We start from the raw sequence: 23,593 nt of genomic DNA, 5'->3' as shown, positions 1-23,593 counted from the left end.
ATGAAAATACGAGGGGTATGAACTCACTTGATAGGTGGTGATTTGGATAGCGTTTCGTTTTCTGGAAAGGAGTTTATTTGAAGAAAAACCGGCTTTAATCGGGCAGAGTTTCGACCAGAGAAAGTTGTTTTCTCTCGGGAATCTCGGGGCTTCGAGGCTTGCTTAGGGTTTTAGACTTGATACCGGGGCTTTGGGGGTTGTAGGTGAGGTTGTGGGAGTGAAATATATGCAAGTGTGTGAAATTTGGGGTGAAAATGGTCTTGGAACCAAGAGGTCTCGTAGGCCTTTTATAGGCCGAAGTTCGGATCCGGAGGGAAGAGTCAGCAGGTGAGGTGGCAACAAGGGAAGGGAGGCACGTGGCTCGGCTCGCAGGCGCACACGGGTCCGAGCTCGGAAGCTCCACCGTGCGAGGCACGTGTCGGACCAGGAGAGGGCCGCGACTTCGGTCGAATCAGAAGAGGACACGGGATGACACGCGGCAGTCTCGCATGCGAGGCGACATGGGCGAACATGCACCATGCGATTTTTCCCGGTTTTCAAGGATTTCTTGATTTTTTGTGCCAAAATCTTGCGAAATTCATAACTTTCGCATACGAGCTCCGTTTTCGACGTTCTTTATATGCACGCGTAGGTAAAATTATGCTCTACAAATTTCGTTTAGACTTCGTTAGCAAATTTTGACTTTATTTTTAAGGGTCAATTATGTAAATGTACACCATATGCTAAAATTTCTCTTTATTATTTAAAAAGAACTACAAATTGACCTATATTATTACATAGGTTTGAAATAACGGGTTGTTACAGAAGCACACCTTTGGGAAGCCACTTTAAGCTTTCTAAAGCTCAATCACCAAAATCAGATGAAGACAAGAAGGAAATGGCTAAAATTCCTTAAGCATCTGCAATTGGTAGCCTCATGTATGCAATGGTATGCACGAGACCAGACATAGCTCATGCTGTGGGGGTTGTTAGTCGTTTTATGTCAAATCTGGGAAGAGAACATTGGGAAGTAGTTAAATGGCTGTTAAGATACTTGAAGGGAACTTCAAAGATGGCATTGCATTTTGAGGGAAAAGATGTCATTCTAAGGGGTTATGCAGATGCAGACCTTGGTGGTTGTAAAGATTCATACAAAAGCACCACAAGGTATGTCTTTACAGTGGGAGGCACTGCAGTGAGTTGGATGTCTAAACTCCAGAAAAGTGTTGCTCTTTCAACCACAGAAGCAGAGTATATGGCAGTTGCTGAAGCAAGCAAAGAGCTTATATGGTTGAAGTGATGGGTTTTGAGCATAACAACATTCCTATGGTGTTCATGCAACCCTAATTGCTTGGATCTAGTTTTTCTACTTTGAACATGCAATAAACCTCCAAGACTTATAACCCCTAGATCTAGCATACAATTAATCAAATAAACATGTAAACTAGGGTTTGGATCTTACCTTGATTGTTATGTAGCAATAACAATCAATTCCTTGGCTTCAGAAAGCTTAGTGCCTCAAGTGTTGCACCTCTAATGGAGTCACAAACACCACTAAGCAATTGGATGAAGAGGAGAAGAAAAGTGGTTGCCCAAAATCGTCCAGAAACCCTAAGGGAATCATTCCCCACGTTTTTGGGGCTTAGGGGCTCCTTAAATAGGTAGGCAATTAGGGTTATCTAACAAGGAAACCCTAATTTGACTGCTTAAGCCCTAAGCAGCCCATGGACCCCTTCTGGAACATGCCTTGGACGATTTCTAATGGGCTTCCCCATAGAATTCGTCCAACCTATATTCCAAGGTGATTCATAACCCAATTGCAATTATCCTATAATTACAATTCCAGTCCCCTAAGTTTAATTAATCTCTTTTAGCCACAAAATTAATTCTTAATTAATTCTTGACTAATATTAATTAAACAATATGATTTCTCCTTTAATATATTATTCTCATAATATATTAACAAATCATAATTAAACCTTTCTCTCCTTAACTCATCCTACATATTGCTATGGTGAAGGCAACCCAAAAGGACCATACTCATAATCGGGTCAAGTACATACCAAAATAGTTATGGACTTAGACACTAATCCAACACTCTCCCACTTGGATAAGTCTAATAACTATTCTGTATAACTTCAGAACCTGATCAGCAATCGTAGCTTTCAAAAGCCGCTGTCAACTCTGATCTTATCAGATACGCGTGTCCTTTAGATAAGGGATTATATATTCCTCCATTCTCAAGATATCGTATAGACACAAGACATGAATTTGATCATTCTCTCTATACAGTTTCCCGACTTCTGATTTATGACGACTGACAACAGACTACAATTGAACACATCAAATTAGTCCCGGCTTGGCCAAGCGCTTAGGTGTCATCACTAAATCATCGAGGGGCCCACAGATATCACTTTTATCCCACCTTGGGTAAAAGGAATGGATAAACTTCGACTCAAATGCTTGCTTGCACCTACTAATCGAATCACACACAACAATAAGTTTTATAACACCAAGTTACTAGTGCGTTTACTTATCATCAATGTGCAACCGACCAGCAAATAACAACTCACACGTCTCGGTTTCAAGAATATACAATGTTATCGTCTCACAATTACTCATGATAAAAACCATGAAGTGATTCAAGTGAGCATGGGTTTGATCCAATACTCTAATCTTATTAAGGCACTCATGAACTCTGCAGCAAACTTGTGCTATGTCTAAACACTTAGGCAATCTACAGACAGATTCACGACAGTCTTCCTTCATACCTACTTCCAACGTATGACCGACTGTGGAGGTTCGAATAACCCAGTTATTCTAGAATTCAAAACATGCAAAGTGAAACGCAATAATAATATTAATCCTATATGGCCCCAAAACTTTTGAGCGTAAATAAAAACACTTTTATTTAAACACCATATTGATTACTCATTATTCATTGCTTACTGTTTCAGAAAATCAACTTATTACTCGAATTATAACCACAATTGTCCCATGCTCCAAGCATGCACACTTTGATTTCCTATGATCCTTACTTTGTGAAATATATCAATTGAAAAACATTTCCAATGAAACTCATTTCACAATTCCCAATCCTTATCATTAGCGTAAGAATACAAAATTCTTGCCACTTTTAGAATATGTCAGATTCTAACATTTTATGGAACGATCCTTTCGTGAAGTCACAACATAAAAGTCACAAAGACTAGGCCAATGAAATCACAAGGTACTCTATCAGAAATTGTTACAAAAAAATTATATAGATGTGATGTCTCTCACTCAAAGTACATTCCTTTGAACATCCTTCTCGCATAAAAGTTTCTAACCTAGACATATTTCTTAATATCCAACTCCCATTAATGGAAACATTTCCATATTTGCCATATGACAACTCATTCTTAATAGAATCTTATCTATTCATAATATTGTCAATATAGTCTATCTAGTACTATACTTCCAACTACTCACAAGCAACAATTCCTTGGCGAACCTTAGATCGTCCTTTGATAGTTGTTTAATTATTTTAGTCAAATCCAGTTCTAGTCCCTTTTTCCCTCTTAATTCCCTAGGCATTTGGAAAATATTAGAATGGTCAAATATTATAGCATTTGCAATCGATCCTATACCCTAAGCGTATGGGACACGATGCATAATGTCTTACATAAAGATATGATACTTTATCAATCTTCTGTCATAATATTTTATGTGTCACGTTCTCACAATTCGAACTATGAAGAGGGATGTCGTAATCATAATCGAAATTTGAGAACACACTATGTATCCTTTGACTAAATTTATTAAAATTTCTCAATCTAAGCTTTAGATATTGAAACGAAGTATAATATTCTCTCCCTTAATTATAGCAAAACAACTTTTTAACCCCTACAGCTTTGCAAAGTTAATCTTTGTTTTCTATAATTAATATTGCTAACTCGCAATACTTGAAATAATAATCATGCTCCCACTAACACGATGATTATTACAATACAAGCATAACACTTATACTCCCACTAGCTTTGACATATGTCTAGAAAACATCTGAACTTCCAGAAAACAATGCTTATTGAATTCCTTAAGTTCATATTTCTAAATACTTGATGCTTTGATAAGCCTTTATCTAAGCTTCTTAAACTCATACACCTTTGCCTTAGAAAGCTCATATGTGTGTCTAGACAAATTCAGAACTAAGTCCCAATTGTTCAGACTAATTGCCAAATCTCACAATTCGAACTATGAAGAGGGATGCCGTAATCATAATCGAATTTGAGAATACAATTTTCACAATTGCTATCTTCTTAAAATCTCTCTTAGTGAAAGCATTTCCTCACAATCATTTTCATGAAGGAGGGAAACCTTATGTCACTTAGATTTTATGGTGTATGTGTTCCTATCCATGTGCATTTCCCAAAACGAAGGTTTGCGACAAATCCAAAAACATATGGACTGAACTTTCTCAATCTTGATTTCTTGTCTCATGGTAACACGAGTGCCCACCATGTCTTCCAAGTAGTTTAGCAACTCACCCTTACATATCAATGTACCTTCCATTGATCAAGGTGCTTGCCTTTATGCATACAGATGAGAACTCATAGAACTCAGAAGCATAACTAACTTAACTGGAATAACGCATAAAACAAAATTGTCATCCACGATAGGTTACAAACCTCGAGTCGTGCGCTAGTGATGATCAATTAGGTTTATTCTTGATTTATTCTTGAACCTTTTCAAGACCATTAAGACTCCCACTGACTCCTTGACATATAAGGTTCTCTTGTCAAGAAACATTTCTTGACAAACAAATATTCAAGAGTTAGTGTAGCTTCTTATCAAGCTTAACACTTCACACAATTGGTCTTAGTTGGTCTTTGACTTATCCAAGACATCACAACTTACCAATTTCAAATGTGCAACAATATGAAAACTTTTCCAAATTCCACATTTGATGAGTGCCATAAACCTTCTTAAGACTTGTCACTCAAGTCACAATCTTAGACTTTAAGACTTGATATTGGAACGAAGTATGGTTGACTTCTTGATTTAACCATTTCTACAACTCTCGATTCCTCTTCTTAGACATGCAATTACACTAAGACTCACTTAGAGGATCAATTGAGACATGGTTCTTAATCATTAAGACCTATAATAAAACACAATAAAAGTTACTCTCCCTTCTTCTTAGAATAGAGAAACTTTTATCTTTCTGCCTACTAGATTCTTCTTATTCGTTCTGCTATTGATTGAAACTCTTTTAATCAACTTAGAATCATACTCAATCTTATAAGTATAACCATATTTACTAAACTTTAGTAAATCATGACGAATATCTTTATTACTCTTGTGGTGGACTTGATCGACGCACAACCTAGTGTACTCGATCTCTTAGTCCTTCACTTGACACTTTGTCAAGGAATTAGTCTAATTTTTCAAATATGAAGTTTCTCATTCATCACACAATGCAGTTTGCATGATTCCATGTTTCTGTCCAATTGAAACTTGGGTGATGAGAAACTCTCCCTATTTGGTAAATTATCGACATTTCCACAAATAACACAATTAAGAATCAAATCCATTATTGCTAATAGAAGAAACATTCAAACATTAATTTTTCATACATGCCATTGCAAGGATAAATAAATAAGACAAAAACAAATTTTATTTTATTGCGGAAAAACTTTGTCCTTACAATGCAATTCAACTAAAAAACTATGCTATTACATATTTCTTAGAAATCTACCCTAACTCTAAAGTAGCAGCTCAAAAATCCGATCTTTGAATCCATGCGATCGAAATCCATTTCTTCGTGATCAGATTCAGCACGCTTCTTCCTTAAGTTTCCTTTCTTTTCTTCGATCCTGCAAAACATCAAAATGTAATCTTATCACATCATGTATTAAGAATCAAAAACAGGAACTTATAGAGTTAGTTAATGGATTTTACCTGAAGTAGAGCCATACGTCTTGACTCTCCCATCTCTTAGATCTCTCAGGTAAACAGGGCAGCTTCGTCTCCAATGCCCATTCTCTTGGCAGTAGAAGCAGATGGACTCTTTTGGAATGGCACAAGGAACTATCTCAGAATTTACCTTTTCTGGATTTCCAATGTCACCATTTTCAATGTCCATTGAAGTTTGGGAGTTTGATTTGCCAGACAAATTTGCTTGATCAGCACGCCAAATCTTTTCTGATTCAGTAGCTATAAGCAAATAGGTCAAATCAATGAGGGTCACGTCATGGTCCATCATATAGTACTCTCTAACGAACTCACTATATGATTCAGGAAGTGACTAAAGAACCCAGTCAACAGCCAACATTTCTGAGATATCGACACTCATCATCCTTAACCTATCAATGTGTGACTTCATCTCTAAGATGTGTGCACACACAGGTTTTCCATCTTCGTGTTTACTTGCCAAAAGGGCTTGAGTGAGCTTGAACTTTTCAAGCCTTTGAACTTGTGGGTTAGGGAGATTAATTGGAGAAGGTGGAGGAAGTGAAGCATGACTCTCATTTCCTTGATCGTATCGTGGAACGTCATCTTCATTTGGAAAGCTTGTTCCAAGGGACTTGGGAAGACCATTGTAAGATTTAGACATCTACAAAACGGGAGAAAAATCAAGTTAGTTGATAAAAGAATCCTTGATGTAACACCCAAATGAAACATCAAGGCTAGGATCCAACACAATACTCTACAACCTAGAAGAGGGATGTCGTAATCTAGTTGTAGAATATTTGAAGGTAGGTAAATGACGATTTACCAATTTCCACTATGAAAAACGAAAAAGAAATTTAAGTTTTAAATGAATTGAAACTCCTAGATCTTTTGAGATTCATTGAACTTTTCAATGGCATGTTTAATCTCGATTATGCCCTTCTATTTGTGACTGGGATGCCGAGGGTCACAAATAAGGTGTGAATAACCATACGAATCACGTGATGCACTCAATGATACTATCACCTAATCAATGTGCCGGTTAGCCACACACGCTCCATTGATCTACGATAAACACCGAGCCACCCTTCGCTACCAATGTCAATCCCAAATTAGTGTGCCGGTTAACCACACACGCTCCACTAATGTTTAACAAGGGTACGAAGTGTAATTCCATGGATTAGCATACAATTTCACATTTTGCCTAAAGTAACTAGAATTTTGGGAATTTATAAAAGCATTTAGTTACTTTGTACTTCATTATACTTATAATGGAAGGTTTCGTCCTATCCTACCCGTTCGGCTAACGACCCTCCACTAGTCAAGAGTGCGGTGGGTAAGAGTGGATACCCATTCAATCGCCATTTTACAGGCAATTTCCTTAAACAGCCCTTATATACCAGCTTCGTGAATGAGGCCTACTAACGGTAAGACTGACTGTTTACTCATACATATATATAATATTAGACTTTTAATGTTATATATAGTATAGGGTGTATTTTACACTTTTAAAATACTAGGTGGTTTAATCTAATAAATTTTACTTTTAATATAATTAAATGTAAACCAAAACTTTATGGATTTATTAAATCTCTTTTAATTATACACTTTAATTAATTAATAAAACCATAAGGGTGTAATTTGAACTTTTCAAAGTACTTGAGTTTTAGATTTTAAAAACTTCAAATTAAGACTTTTAATTAAATTTTAAAATCCAAAATTTGAGGGCAAGTTTTGAAACTTTTTCAAATTTAGGGTTTAGAATTTAAATATTTCAACATTAAACTTTTAATCAAAATTTTAAATTCCAAAACTTGAGGGTAAGTTTTGAAACTTTTCAAAACATTAGGGTTTAACTATTTAAATTTCAAAAACAAAACTTTTAAGTTCAAATTTAAACTATAAAACCTAAAGGGAGTAATTTGAAACTATTCAAACTTACTAGGTCAAATATATATCTAATAATAATCTTATATTATCCATATTTAACCAAATCCATTAATTTTGACAAGGATAAACATTCCAAACATAAAAAATCGATTTTAGGCAATAAAAACGAGTTATGGAAATTATCCTTAGCAAAATCTGCTCAAAAATTCGAAAAATCCGGCAACAGACTCGAAAACTCGTCGAGTTGAGTATAGAACTCGTCGAGTTCATTACCAAATCGTCGAGTTCATATAGAACTCGTCGAGTTCCTGCTCCAGACAGCAAAAACTTTCGAATTTTTGATTTTTGGCAGTTCAATTATGCTTCTATTCAATAGAAAAACGACCTAGGCTCTGATACCACTGATGGGTTTTGAGCATAACAACATTCCTATGGTGTTCATGCAACCCTAATTGCTTGGATCTAGTTTTTCTACTTTGAACATGCAATAAACCTCCAAGACTTATAACCCCTAGATCTAGCATACAATTAATCAAATAAACATGTAAACTAGGGTTTGGATCTTACCTTGATTGTTATGTAGCAATAACAATCAATTCTTTGGCTTCAGAAAGCTTAGTGCCTCAAGTGTTGCACCTCTAATGGAGTCACAAACACCACTAAGCAATTGGATGAAGAGGAGAAGAAAAGTGGTTGCCCAAAATCGTCCAGAAACCCTAAGGGAATCATTCCCCACGTTTTTGGGGCTTAGGGGCTCCTTAAATAGGTAGGCAATTAGGGTTATCTAACAAGGAAACCCTAATTTGACTGCTTAAGCCCTAAGCAACCCATGGACCCCTTCTGGAACATGCCTTGGACGATTTCTAATGGGCTTCCCCATAGAATTCGTCCAACCTATATTCCAAGGTGATTCATAACCCAATTGCAATTATCCTATAATTACAATTCCAGTCCCCTAAGTTTAATTAATCTCTTTTAGCCACAAAATTAATTCTTAATTAATTCTTGACTAATATTAATTAAACAATATGATTTCTCCTTTAATATATTATTCTCCTAATATATTAACAAATCATAATTAAACCTTTCTCTCCTTAATTTATCCTACATATTGCTATGGTGAAGGCAACCCAAAAGGACCATGCTCATAATCGGGTCAAGTACATACCAAAATAGTTATGGACTTAGACACTAATCCAACATGAAGAACTTTCTCGAAGAACTTAGCAAGGAACAAGTTGATTGTGCACTGTTTTGTGATAATCAAAGTGAAATAAACATTGCAAAGAATCCTGTCTTCCATTCGAAGACAATGCACATACAACTGAGATATCACCTCATCAGAGAAAGAATTAATGATGGAACTCTGAAATTGAAAAAGATCAAAGGAACTGAAAATCCAGCTGATATGTTGACTAAGGTTGTTACCTTAGAGAAGTTGAAGCTTTGCATAGCTTCAACTGGTCTTCAGCTTGATTGAAGAGAAGGCCAGGGTAACTAGGAAGGAGCTAAGATCAAAAGTGTTTACAGAAATACAGATACAGTTGAAGCACTGGTGAAGATTGTTTTGTGGCTTCAAGTGGGAGATTGTTGTGTGTGAAGCCATTTATTGGGTTGGTCAAGAATAAAGATAGTGCCAGAAAACAGGTAGCCAGAATTTAAGGGCCATATCTGTTTTTGTGTTTGGTGAACAACCGTATTGATGACATGCTTTATGGTTCCCTTTCTTTTTTCCTTTGACCAGTTATCATCTCAATCTCTATATATATGAGACTACTCTGTATTTGTAAATGTAAGACACAAAAGAGATAAAACTCCTAGTTACCTGTGTGGATGTAGGTCATCAGACCGAACCACCTTAAGATAACATGGACATATATTTTAGGGAAAATGACATGTATGCCCTATTATGTTTCTAGGGTTTACCCATTTAGCCACTTAACTTATTTTGTGGCTTTATGAGGGAACAAATTATTTGTAACCTAGCCATCTAATCCCTTTCACCTATTGTAGCCGGTTTCCATTGCCACATAAGCGTCCCAACAACCCAAAACCCAAACGACGTCGTCTTGTATTTCAATTTGCTTGGGAGTTCTTTTAATCTAAATATTTTGAATTCAGAAATGAGTCCACAATCGGGGAACACCAGATTTACCCTTGTCCTTTTCCGATCGGATATCAATCAAAGTGTAGTTCTGTAAAGATACAAGATCAAGAACTTGAGCAACAGTGAGATTGGATTTGAAAGTATGATTCCAAATCAAAATTGTTTCGTGAGTAGCAGCAATTTTGATCATATATAGGGTTTTAATTTACCTTTGTATCCACAAAAGTTGAAAGATAGGGCGGAGAAGACAGGCGGCAGTAGGAGATAGGTGAGGACCAAAGCTCCGCCGGTGACGACAATGGTGGTAGGATCTGCCGATGAGATGGTCTGCATCGTGTTTGATGCAATCGGTTGAAAACACACATCATGCTTCTATTTGTTGTCATTTGTTGTTGGTAATAAGGGTTATTAGCCATGGACTTCGGACTGCCACCTTCGAAATATCCACTAGCATCGATGGCACCGCCACCGCCATTCATTCTGGCACCAGCGGGAAGTCATTGAACAACTTGCATATTCCCCTGATTTTTGTTATTTCCGCCACCGCCATTCGATTCCACTTGTTTCTTGATTGTAGAAAAAACCCTTCTGTCGAGGAAAAGAGGAACCCTAGCGAAGCCTTATTATGGGTTCAATTCCATATTTTTGAAGAAGAGAAGAAAAGGGATGTTTTTCTTAAATGGAATACAAACGACTGTAAACGTTTCAAACATGGAAAACAAAAATACCAAAGTAGCAAGTGGACATAACATTTCAACTCATTGTCAGATAAAGGTTGATCGGGTACTATTTATCAAACTAGATATATGAATGTGTATTAGGTAAGAGGAATATCAGATGGGGAAGAAGATGAATAGTACTTACTAGGTTAAGGAATAATTGGTCAAACAAACATCTGATGTGGCAAAGGGGTAACCGGATGACCCCTTCATTTTGCCCAAAAGGACCTAATGGACACGACAAAGTGTAATTCGTTCCCTTATAAAGCCACAAAATAAGTTAAATGACTAAATGAGTAAACCCTAGAAACATAATAGGGCATATATGTCATTTTCCCTATATTTTATAGGTAACTGCTACACTCATCCATACTAAAGAAACCTTGTCCAATATTAATAAAGTTTTGAATAGACTGACACATATGTAACCATTTACTTCGATGCATTCGCTGTTATTTTCATACATAAACATTGTAATTTCAAATATAATATTACAAGGCCACTGCAAAACATTTAGAAAAATGTGGTAAACTGAAAGGCATAGATCAACATGTCTTAAGTGAGAATTAAAGAGCTTTTGAGTTTCAATAACAAAAAGAAGAGTTGTGTTCTCTCTTGTGCATAACGGTCTTGAGGTCATTGATTCCTACTTATATGTAAAAATCAAATTACTAAGTATCATTCATTCAATATTTGTATAAATAAAGGTGTGATTTCCAACAGCAAAATTAGCTAGAGAAATTAAACACTAGAATAGCTCGGTAAGGGAAAATTCATTTTTCTCCTTTTTGTCGGAAGGTCTCACGGATAAGCCACAAATACAGTTTACATATTCTAGAAAGAGAAAGACTAAATGGGAATATTTCTGTCATTGCACTTTAGCAAATGGATGACAAATTAGGAGGTGGTAACAACTATCCTTGAACAACAGATGCAAGTTGGTGTCAGTTTCAGTCTTTCAGATTTGTTGGGTTTGTTAATTAAAAGTAGTGAGAGGTGTATAAATAAGAGATGAAGGATTAGAGAAAGGCACGATTATTTCTGTAAAAAAATCTCTGTTGTTGCTGAGAATCTTCTAATTGGAGGCATGAAGTACTGTGAAGGAGGCGGTGGATGGAGATGGTAGAACCTGCAATTAATGTTTAAAGAAGCGGAATCATGAAGTGCCGAAGCATTTATCCCCAAGACAACCTCACTTGGCTTCATCTACTCTGTTTGTATAATCTTAAAAAGATTTATTGCTTCAACCCAATTCCATGTTCTTACATAACCCCTTATCATGTTATTTCAAGAAATAAAGCTTCGTTGAGGCATTTCATCGAACAGAGGCTGTGCATTGTCTGACTTCTCGAATTTTGCAAGAGAGATGATCATTGTATTCCAAGAACAGCATCCGTTTCCTCCCCATCTCCATACAGTCCAAGCTCTTCATCTAAACACCCACATTATGCATACATCTGTATGATGCTGTTATGTATATATATACATCTACCATGAAGCCAACCTCCAAGTACAACTCGCTAAATGTCGGAAGCCTGGTACTAGAAAATTGAGGCTTCTCCAAGAAAGGGACTAGAAAAACCTCGATAACAGAACTGTCAAGACATCCTCTGAATCAAGGACGCATATATAAACCCACTGATTTGATCATCACAATTCACAATAAGGTTTATTCAACTGCTTACTTGAATTCACCCTTGTCTCTTGGGAAAATCCTAAAGACCCGGCTAACGGTTTGATGTTGCTGACAGCTTCTCCCGCCGAGACCAGGAGTGACTCAAGACTCTCATTCACCTTTTTAACAACCCAGTGGATGGAGGGGCTACTGTGAATAATACCCTTATGCAGAGATTCAGGTTTGTTCTTGATTTACTAATTTTGTGATTAGTTTTTTTTTGTTAGATTGTGTAATTAAAAGTGAAATTACAGGCGGATTTATGAACTTCCTTTTCTTTAAATTCACTTTCTTTTAACACCTTGTTGATTCTGTTCTTAGCTTTATCTTGTGCAAGAAACATGATGCTCATCCAGTCTATCTTTGGTTTTTTATTGCTTAATGTTAATAATATGTACCTGATATAATCTAGGTTGGATTTAGCATAGAATGGAATGGAATCAAGAATAAAATGGAATTAGGAACTTGTAGCTGAATGATTACACATGATTCTACCTTTCGAGAAGGTAGTCTCTCCCAATAACTGACTTCTAACTCAACAAAACAATAGCTAATGACTAATTACACAGGACCTCTTATTTATACTCAGCTAATAACTGATCTAACTGAGAAATTACCAGAATACCCCCAGCCAGGACCTTTATTACAAAACACTTAAGGATGTCAACTAAGAAGTCAAACATAGGTATGGCCAATAGTCAACTCCTTCTCAACTACTATGAAGTGTAACAGTATCTTACATAATTAAGGTTCAACTCATGGAAGAGTGAAACATAGCAGAAAAGTCATGTACACAGGAGAAACATAGCAGAAAGTGAAGCAGAAACATCACTGTACATATATAAAAGCAGATAAATATTCTTGCATATGAAAGCAAGTTTGCATTTATTGTATCACACGTATTCTTAAGGAGATCCAACTTATGGGAGGGAATGGAGAGCTTCTTTACTAAATCATAAGAAAGTAATAACATGTAAACATACAAGCTTCAACCCAGTCTAGCCACCTCCTCCTCCAGTGAGGATTGATGTAAAGAAGTGCAACAAATCCCAATAAGAACACAACATATATATATATATATATATATATATATATATATATATATATATATATATATATATATATATATATATATATATATATGTGGAAGTAGAACTTCCATAGAAACATGTCATATCGATATCGTACCATTTCTCATTGTCTTCCTGAAAGTATTTTTGACCGTGGAATTTGTTATTTGATAATCTTAATATCCTCAACTGAGAGAGGTTAGCAAAAAATCCGTTTGGTACTTCTCCTGATAACTCATTGTCAGATAGATCCAGTGTCCATAATTCACTCAATTCACCGATTGAGGATGGGATAACACCACTTACAGCATTCATGGACAAATTCAAATGAATAATGTGGGGAAAGAAGTCAAGAACTTTGGTACTTGGTGGGGAATAGTACCTATCAAGTGATTTCCATACATATCCAACCACTTCATATTAGCATTCCTATACAGTGGTATATCGCTAAAGGAGTTGTTCCTTAGATTAAGAAGTTTCAAATTCATATTGTTTTAAATCAATCAATTTGGAAAGTGTCCCCCCAAGGAGTTGTAAGACATGTCTAGTTCCCGTAACTTGTGCTGGCAAGTAGAAACCCAGGAGGCATTTTCATATTACAATTAGATAGCTCAAGAATTTCCAACTGGAACACTGGAATCCAATCTGTAGGCTCTTCCATTTCCACCTCAAAGTTATCATTGTCACTTGAAAATAGAATTAGCTCAAGCTTTGAGAGAAAGGAGCTGATCAAAAACAAACCTTCAAATTTGTTATGACTAAAATCAATGTACTTGAGAGATGTAAGATTTACAATGAGTGATGGCACAGGTATCCCTGTGAATTGATTTGAAGAAAGATCCAACAAAAAATAACTAAAATGGCCAAACGGTAAAAAAAAAAAATGTTGGGATGAGCGTTTGGACCAAAAACCCGAACCAAATTAGGACCAAATAAGCTATCCGGTCGGTTCTTGGGTATTTATTATAGGTTCATTCGGTTCTCGGGTTACCCGAATAACGTCTTAATCGGGCCTATAGGACCGAACCAGAAATTGAAAAGTCATAATTTTTAGGGCAACTTTAAACTATCATAGCGTCTTCAATATTTGTCCAATTTACTCGATTTTTTTCCAGCTTGTAATTCACAATTTAAACTACTGTTTACATAGTTTATATGCATTTTTTGGTTATGTATTCAATGAGATGCATGCCCCTAAACAGAGGGTATTGAAGTTGGGTTTTCTATTTCAGCATGTTTGCGGAGTTTTATGGCAACTTTGAACTGTCATAGTGTCTTTCATTATTTGTCCGATTTTTTTGTCCAGCTTGTAATTCACAATTTAAACTATTGTTTACATAGTTTATATGGCATTTTTTGTTATGTATTCAATGAGATACATGCCCCTAAACAGAGGGTATTGAAGCTGGGTTTTCTATTTCAACATGTTTGCGGAATTTTATGGCAACTTTGAACTGTCATAGTGTCTTTCATTATTTGTCCGATTTTTTTGTCCAGCTTTTAGTTCACAATGTAAACTGCTGTTTACATAGTTTACAACTTTACATGCATTTTTTGATTGTATATTTAATGAGATATATACTCTTAAACATAAGATATTAAGGCTGTGTTTGACACGCCATAGCTAGCTTATTTTTCGAACTTTTTTAAGTTGTTATGTTTGACAAGCCAAAAAGTAGCTTATAAGCTACTCAGACTAGCTTTTTAGAAGTTTTTTAAAATTTTCCAAATATACCCCTTAATTAATTATAAAAGCACATTCTTTTAAATGTCATTTTATATCTTTCAGCTAGTTTTACAAAACGCTATATTTTATCAGCTAGTTTTTTAGCTGTTAGCTAGCTTTTTATTTAACAGCTAACTTTTCAGCGATCAGCTAAACATAGCCTAAAGCTGTTTTCTTAAAGTAACATTGACTTTATTGTAACTAGTAAAAACCCCCTCGCACCAAGCGGGATCGAATAAATGGTCTAAATGGCAATGTACTTTTCTTTATTTTGTTGCATTCACCTCCAAAGAAGATCAGACAATGTAAATATTTTTTGAAATTAAGATGGTAACATTTATAAGATTGCATGTTGTGTGCTTCAATCTACTAATCACTTGTGAAATTAGTACCTGGCTTGAAGATGTTTTGTTTGGCTGATGTTTTTTTTATTAGTGGCATGTAGTTGCCTTTTAGATAATATAATTCATAATTTTTTAATCTCATTCAAAGAATCGTATCGCATACTTAAAAAAAGACAGAATTGCCCTTGTCCCATATTATCATGTCAACATTCTAAAATCCTTTCTATAACCCGTTTAATTCTTCTATTGATTTCTTTATTGCAACAAATCCCATCGAAACGAATTAAAATCTGATAAGGGGTAAAAAAAACATTAATACAATAAATGACTGAAAAGGCCTTCCAACTACAAAACTACAAAACCATAAGGAGTAAAAAACATTATACCCTAAATGTATCTCGAAACATCGAACATAAACTACAAAAGGGTGACGCCTTTCCAACATGCTAGGTTGAGACTTTTGTTATAAAAGTTGCAAACAAAGGTTATTATATAGTAAACAACGGTGCAAAATAGAAAAACCTACAAATGAATAGTAAAACGGCGCAAGATAAGTGGCACCTATTGTATGTAATAGTAATTACCTGGCTGACGGTTTTCTCCCCGATGTTATCCGAATTTCTTTTCTGTTAATATAAATAAATGATCAATTAATGTATAAAATGAAGCTATAGAAAAAAACTTCCATATTTTATAAAGATTCGTTTTAAATTACCTATTTCAAACTTGTCTTGATTCACATCAACACCAATGATCCTCATAGCTTCACATAGCGTTGCTCCCTCAGCAACCTGGAAAAAAGATCATGAACATAATATTGTTATTTATACCGTCATTAAGATATATGCCATGTTAAAAAATGAAGATTTTTGTTTTCAAATATGCTATACATCTTTAATCATTCATGATTGAGTTCTATGTTTTAAATAACATGCACATGATGCACTTACACATTTCTGTGCTTATAAGCATTATATTTTAGACAGATTTTTGGTTTAACCAAAAGGCTTTACTTTTTCCAATCAATTCATAATAGTTTTGAGACGTTTTTCAGATTAACCATGTATACCTATTATAATATCTGGTTTTACTGTTAATTTTCCAAACTAACCATTTGACATGTGCATATGGTTAAATTGGAAACAGTGTCTGAAACTATTATGGTTTGATTGGAAAAATTAAGGTGTAAGTAGTTAACAGCAAAATTACTCAAAATATACAGTTTTTGTGTAATTTTCCTAAAAATTTAATAGGTTATAAATTAAAAAGAAGAATTATACTGCTAGCCCAATTGCACGGAGTCCAATATAGCAACTGTAGTACCACTTTTCACATTTTCTGTTTTCCAAGCAGCACCTACCCCTGAAAGCATAATTTGCATAAAAAACTTTGTTATCAATTTATCAATATTGTGGGAAAAATACCATGAGGATGCTTAAAGAGAAAACAACAATAGTTAATTAATAATTCAACATCAACAAAACAACTGATAAATTTAAATATGACAAAAATGTGATTCGATTTCAAAATCAACGACTCTCTACCTTCAATTTCCAAAAGGTAACATCTCTATAACAAAGTGTAGTGCATATGATTTTGATTCGGACTTCGCGATGTTTAGGTGGGCCTACTATATATCACCAGCAGCTCCCATGGTTTCTTAGCAATCACAACTGCGAACAACACATGCATCCATTAGTTCTTCAAAGAAATCAAAAATTCTGAGAGATGTTACCTTCATCCATTAGGCAATTGCCTATTTCTCATGAAAATATGAAGTTTCAACATTTTCAAACAGAATTTTTTTGCAGTTTAAGCTGAGACCATGGAATTAGAGTGCTGAAACATGGGTTGAAGAACTTACCTACGCACCAGATAGGCTTTCCGGTAGTGTTGTTCGATCTTTTTCTGTCCATAGTCAATAGTAGAGGCTGTTTTTTTGTCATTTTCTTGCACTCAGTTGTACTGTTTTGGATTCTATTATGGGGTTTTATAGTTGTTAGGCCATGCCCAGTAAAAAAAACAAAAAATATCAATAATATATTAGAAAAATTCCTTTAACAATGAAAGATTAATGATTTTGACCATGGTTTTTGAAAATAATAATCAAGATCCATATACACATGTTTTCATACTGATATGTGTGACAAGAAATAAAGCAACACCAAACTACTAAATTGGTGACATTAATCTTAATCACATTCTCAAATCCTCGCTCAAGTTATGATCCATTTTACATTAATTTTATAACAGGGCAAGTGACATTAGTTTCTTATAGATGAAAATTTGAACTTTAAAACAACCATGAGCGACCCAAATGGTAAAAAGTCAAAAACATTTGATGTGGTTTACAGATAGAAAAGAAGAAATACGATTTTGTTTTGTGAATTTAATCAAGCAATTGGTGGGCATCATCAAACATACTTTCAACTTTCATCATCTACCATCGGAAAACAAAACAAAACACCAATTCATGTAACCTCTAACACCATGATTAGAGCAACGTCAAGAAAAGAATGTAAAATGCAGAAATAGGTTTTAGAGAGCAAACACTGAAATATTCTAAACTAAAAAAGAACAATCACTAAACTATGTATATCTAAAACCTAGAAAGCAACAAAACAAAACAAATAAACATGAGTGGTTTACATCTGATTACAAATCGATCACAAAATCTGTCACACCCCCAAACCGGGACGGCGGAAACGTTTGGGGTGGATGACGTCATATGTAGTATCACAACAATTGCATCATAGTAAGCAAAGTAAACACAACCATTACATTGAATATATAAAAAGATATTTACATTTATTGGATTCATATTCATATACATTAAAAGTATAACAAAATATAAAGACATGACTCTATGTGCTCCGTCTTCTCAAAAGTCTGCTGAGGTACCTGTCTACTGATTCCCTGAGAATACAAGTGGTTTTGAAAAGAGTATCAGCATAAAGCTGGTGAGTTCATAAGCATATTTTTGTAAGGAAATCCTGTTAATGATTCAATGAAAAAGTTTGAATGTTTTCCAAGAAAATCCAATATTTTCTAACATATGTGTTTGTTACAGTGCTCCATAAAGTATTAGCTTGAATGCCTGATTACCACCAAATGAATTGTATATTACGGTTTTGAATGTAAAACCCCCTTTTTGTATGAAAATCCTTGGATAACACCAGTATATATATATATATATATATATATATATATATATATATATATATATATATATATATATATATATATATATATATATATATTAGTCTTATTAATTAAAATAAAACCATGAGATGGAATCCCTGGAATCCTCCAGTCGTGTTATGAAATAGTTCTATTAATGAAAATAAAACTAAAGAAGAATGAAATTCCGTAAACAAAAGGTTATTTTATACTATTGTGAGTCGTATAACCATGCTTGATATGACCTAGAGACCTTTACGACGTTCTTCAAGTGTCGGATATATGACATTTGTCACCCCAGGCATGCCTGCCTAACTGTAGCTAGCAATTCAGGTGTGGGATTGTCAGTCCCGAATAGATCTATTCACAAATCTCACACTCTCCCTCCAGGAGACTCTGGTTATACTATAATATGATTTAGTTCAGTACACCAAAGGGGTACAATTTTTTTGAAGTAGAGTCTCACAATTCTGTATAATCTAGTTTACGTGCAATTCTGTATTGATCTATTGTATTTAAACCCGTGTGTATACTTTATAGAGTAATAATTATACTTAAATAATTATGTGATAAAGTATCTTTGTTACCTGAGTATATCATAAACTAAGTCTGTCATAGTTTATATGTTTAGTAATGTATAAGCTTTAAATTTGTATTATTGTATATTGAAACCCCAAACTATACCTATTATAGATTGCGTGAATATTATGTAATTTGTTCATGAGTTGATCTGAAAACTATGCAATTTGTCAGTAAGTTGAAAACATCCCTGATGCTCAGCATAATACAAAAGGGATAAAATATCTAAATATTTTATGAAATGTGAAAGCCTTATGATTATATCCATTGCATGAGTTTTAAGTGTTTGAAATCCATTTGTTTAAATTCACAATTTCATTTGTGTTTGGCTTGTATTCTCCCCCTGAAAACATTAAAAACTATAAAAGCATAGGGGTATGAACTCACTGTCGGTTGTGTGAAAAGTCGGACAACGAAGCCGGGAGTGAAGACCTTCGAGCTAATGAACGCGACACTTAACGGAATCCTAATATCAATTAAATACATATATGCATTTTATTAGCGAAACCATTATTTATAGTGTTGGAAAAACACTTGTTTTCGGTTTAGGAATGTTACCGAGACTCGATTGAATCGGGGAAAGCGGGTTTTCAGCCAAGTTCACCACTTAAGAAGGGTTTGCGGCCGTGAAAGGGATTACAGCCGTGAACTGTTCTCGGCCGTGAATAGCCCCTTGAGGGGTTTACGGCCGTGAACAGTGTTCTTGAGGGAAATATGAATGTTTGAAGGGTTCACGACCGTGAACGTATTGCGGTCCTTGAAGGTTTGAAGATTTGAAGGGTTCTCGGCCGTGAACTCAAGAACAGCAATGTTTGATCTTGATGAAAAACGGATGTTTTGATGCTCCACAACGAGTTCCAACGAGTTCCAAGGCGGATAGAGTGATAGATGAAGAGAAATCTTGTGTTTCCTTGTGTTTTCGGGTGATGATTTTAGAGTGAGAGAGTGTGATCGCGGCCAGAAAAATGTAAATGAGGGTAGAAATCACGTATTTATAGGTTGGGTGTGTGGTCGGTGGTGGGTCCACCAACCGTGAACGGTTTACGGCCGTGATCGGGTTCACGGCTGTGAACACCAGTCAGGCCGGTTTTCGATGATTTTCTAAGTAACTCGGGTTTTCGCGCGATTTTGGTTCCGACTCATAAAAGAAAATTCAATTATATAACTTAAATGATTTTTCCAAATCATAAGAATTTGGCGGAACTAAATAAAATTCAAATTTTATTAACGGAATCGGGCTAACATTAACGGAAAAAGATTCGGGTTGTCACAAAATCTGAGAAGGAGATGCTAATCAGGAATCAAACACTGCAATCCATTGAGATGGAAGCAATCATCGATAGAAAAATTGAATCACCAGTCTTCAAATACTACAATATTATGGACATCCCAAAATCCAAATACTTGCAAAGGGGTGTGAGAGTATATGAAAAACCTAGTTTTGAAATACAAAATTAACATTTATGCTTCTGGTTTTACTACTTAAGAGCTGACGGATATATTGTAACATCCTAAGTTCAGGGATATAAGTTTGGGGTGCTATGTGTAAATAAAGGAGTAGACTCGACGAGTAGTTGTCTTAACTCGTCGAGTCGGAGCGGGTTTTGGTCACGTGTTAAGTGACCAACTCGCCGAGTCGGCGGCTGGACTCGACGAGTTGGTGCTGGGAAGAGAAAACCCTAATTTTAGGGTTTGCACCCTATTTAAAGGACCTTAATTCCTCACCCCAGCCCCCTTATCACCCCTTGACGTCCAGAGGCAGCCCTAAACGATCCAAACCCCCATTTTGAGTGTGTGAAGGAGGGAAAGTGTGTTTTGAAGCAATTGCAAGGAGAAGGCTTGGAGTTTAAGAAGATTTGTTCATAGAGGAGCTGGTGGATTCGATCTCTCTGCTCAGTGGCATCAGTCTGAAGGTAACAAGTTGTTACCTTGACCTTGTTCTTTCTAGATCTCTTCACGTTCAAGATTAGGGCTTTTATAGCATGGGTGATATTCATTTTCGGGTATGGGCTAAGATCTGAAGTTGCAACTTCAGATCTGAGCTCATCTTGGAATCTAGAGCCATAAAGTCTCCAGCTTTGGCAAGCATGAACCCTTCCTTTGAGTTAAACTCCATTTCAAGTTTAGTTTTGGCATTATGAGTCACTAAAGCCTTGCATGCACGTAAAGTTTGCAACTTTACGTGATAAACGTGCATTGGGAAGTTGGATCTACAATTTGCGGCCTTAGCATGGATTAAAGTCGTCTGTATGAAAAAATGACTGAAGAGACTCGACAAGTTGTATGAACGACTCGGCGAGTCCAATGAAGATTGTCGTAGACTCGGCGAGTTGTATGAACGACTCGGCGAGTCTGATGAAGGTTACCGTGGGCTCGGCGAGTCGGTCGAGTGACTCGGCGAGTCAGCGAGGGTTTTCCCAACCTCTGGACACGTTTAGACGCGACGAGTTATAAATGGAAAACTCGGCGAGTTGGCCAAGGAGTTTTGGCCACTGACCCTAGGAACTCGACGAGTCACACGAGTGACTCGGCGGGTTGGCAAGTAATGCAAGGAACTCGGCGAGTAGCTCAGGGTACTCGACGAGTTAAGGTCAACATGGACTGTTGACCTTGACAGTTGACTTTGGCTTTGACCAAGGGTTGATCAGTTGACTTCTGAGGGTATTTTGATAAATTGGATAATTATAGCAATGGACATTGGTGAATATAGGTGTCGGAGTTGGAGCTACATTTGGAGGAGCTTGACACTACCTTCCAAGCTACTTGCGAGGTGAGTTATCCTCACTATACTTAAGGGTCTAAGGCACCAAGGTCGGCCCTTTGATTTGTTATTTGGGATAGTTACTATTGTGATATGATAGCTTGGTATCTTGGTAGATAGGATGGTTGCATGTTAGTGCGATCGGTTGGATTAGTATCCTGGTAGATCAGATGTGGTTATGTTTAGTGACCTATAGTTAGGTATGGCTGTCTGTATGCTGGTAGGAAGTTACCTGTTATATGTGCACATGCTGGTTATGGTAGTTGAGGGTATTCCATCCTGAGGATGATAGGGTCCTAGTATGTTGTCTAGTAGACTGTTATATGATTATCTGATATAGGTGCACATGTTTGATTGGTTATGTGGGCATTCCAACCCGATGGTTGAGGGCCTGGGGTATTCCATCCTGATGGATGATTGGACCCATAGTAGTTATTGTATGTGTAGGAGTGTGGGCATTCCAACCCGATGGTTGTGGGCCGGGAGTATTCCATCCCAAGGATGATTGGACTCGTATTATGCTGGCATTCCAACCCGATGGTTGAGGGCCTGGGGTATTCCATCCTGATAGATGATTGGACCCATAGTAGTTATTGTATGTGCAGGAGTGTGGGCATTCCAACCCGATGGTTGTGGGCTGGGAGTATTCCATCCCGAGGATGATTGGACTCGTAGTATGTTGGCATTCCAACCCGATGGTTGAGGGCCAGGGGTATTCCAACCCGATGGTTGACTGGACCCATAATATGTTGTTCATTTCTGTATGTGTGTGGTTGTATGTGTATGGGTATTTTGGGGGTAACTCACTAAGCTTTCGGGCTTACAGTTTCAGTTTATTGTTTCAGGTACATCAGGAGATCGTGGCAAAGCAAAGGCGTGATCATACCGCTCCTCATTTTTATGATGTTGTTTCCGGGATACTCTGATAATAAACCATTTGGAAACCTTTTTGTAATAACTAATGGAACTTGGGTTGTTTTTGAAAGTTTAATTGGTTTGAAATTTATGGGTGTTACAAGTTGGTATCAGAGCCTTGGTTTGAGTGAATTGGAGGAACATTCGTGTGAATCCAGTCTCAAATCAAGGAAAGGTTTTCAAAATGATTTCTAAAATGGTTTTCAAAATAAGTAAAGGAGGATGCAGGGTGTACGATCAGCCGGAGCCAGTAAGTAGACCCCAAAATACCATACAGTTATTTGATATTATGTGATATGATAGAACAACATGCTAGTACTAGGCTAGGGATCTCCAGGAATTGCATGATAGAATTGCCTGATTGCATGATGCCTGCTAGCCTAAGGTTCTCTTTATATGAAATTGACATCATTACTGTAGGTATTTAGTGTATGCATCACGGCCGTACATAGTTAAGATCTTATAGCCTGAGAATGTTTGATTTAGCCTTATGTTCTGTTCTTGTCTGATTGGGAGCTTAGGGTAGGATTGGATATTCGAAAGTCTATAGGGTCCAGCGTTATGTATGGCTAGCATACACTAGTGCTGCAGGGTTGGTGGAAGTTTCATGGATGGGTGAGTTGTGTGGGACCGGTAGGTCAGTTGTGAGACCGTTAGCTTTCCTCTAGGAGTGAGGATTGAGTGCTCGCTATGTTTTGTTTATTGTTAGGGTGTTGT

At 36.2% G+C, this 23,593-nt stretch overlaps 1 long non-coding RNA gene across 2 annotated transcripts; it reads left to right on the top strand.

Annotated features, from left to right (window-relative positions):
• The first annotated feature begins 11,301 nt into the window (after positions 1–11,301).
• LOC145104874 (uncharacterized) lies at positions 11,302–22,963 on the top strand. Of its 2 annotated transcripts, none has more exons than XR_013707186.1 (3): positions 11,302–12,293; positions 12,378–12,482; positions 22,807–22,963. It is a non-coding gene; the product is annotated as an uncharacterized LOC145104874 (long non-coding RNA). The 2 variants fall into 2 exon arrangements; XR_013707185.1 differs by lacking the exon at positions 22,807–22,963 and adding an exon at positions 17,063–17,409 and having other exon boundaries at positions 11,303–12,293.
• Positions 22,964–23,593: the final 630 nt, after the last annotated feature.

This window comes from Lactuca virosa, chromosome 1 (genome assembly GCF_052849685.1).
Source record: "Lactuca virosa cultivar CGN04683 chromosome 1, Lactuca_virosa_CGN04683_v6, whole genome shotgun sequence".
Lineage (NCBI taxonomy): Eukaryota > Viridiplantae > Streptophyta > Magnoliopsida > Asterales > Asteraceae > Lactuca > Lactuca virosa.
The sequence above is the reverse complement of the archived record's forward strand: the minus strand, read 5'-3'. Positions and strand labels throughout refer to the sequence as shown.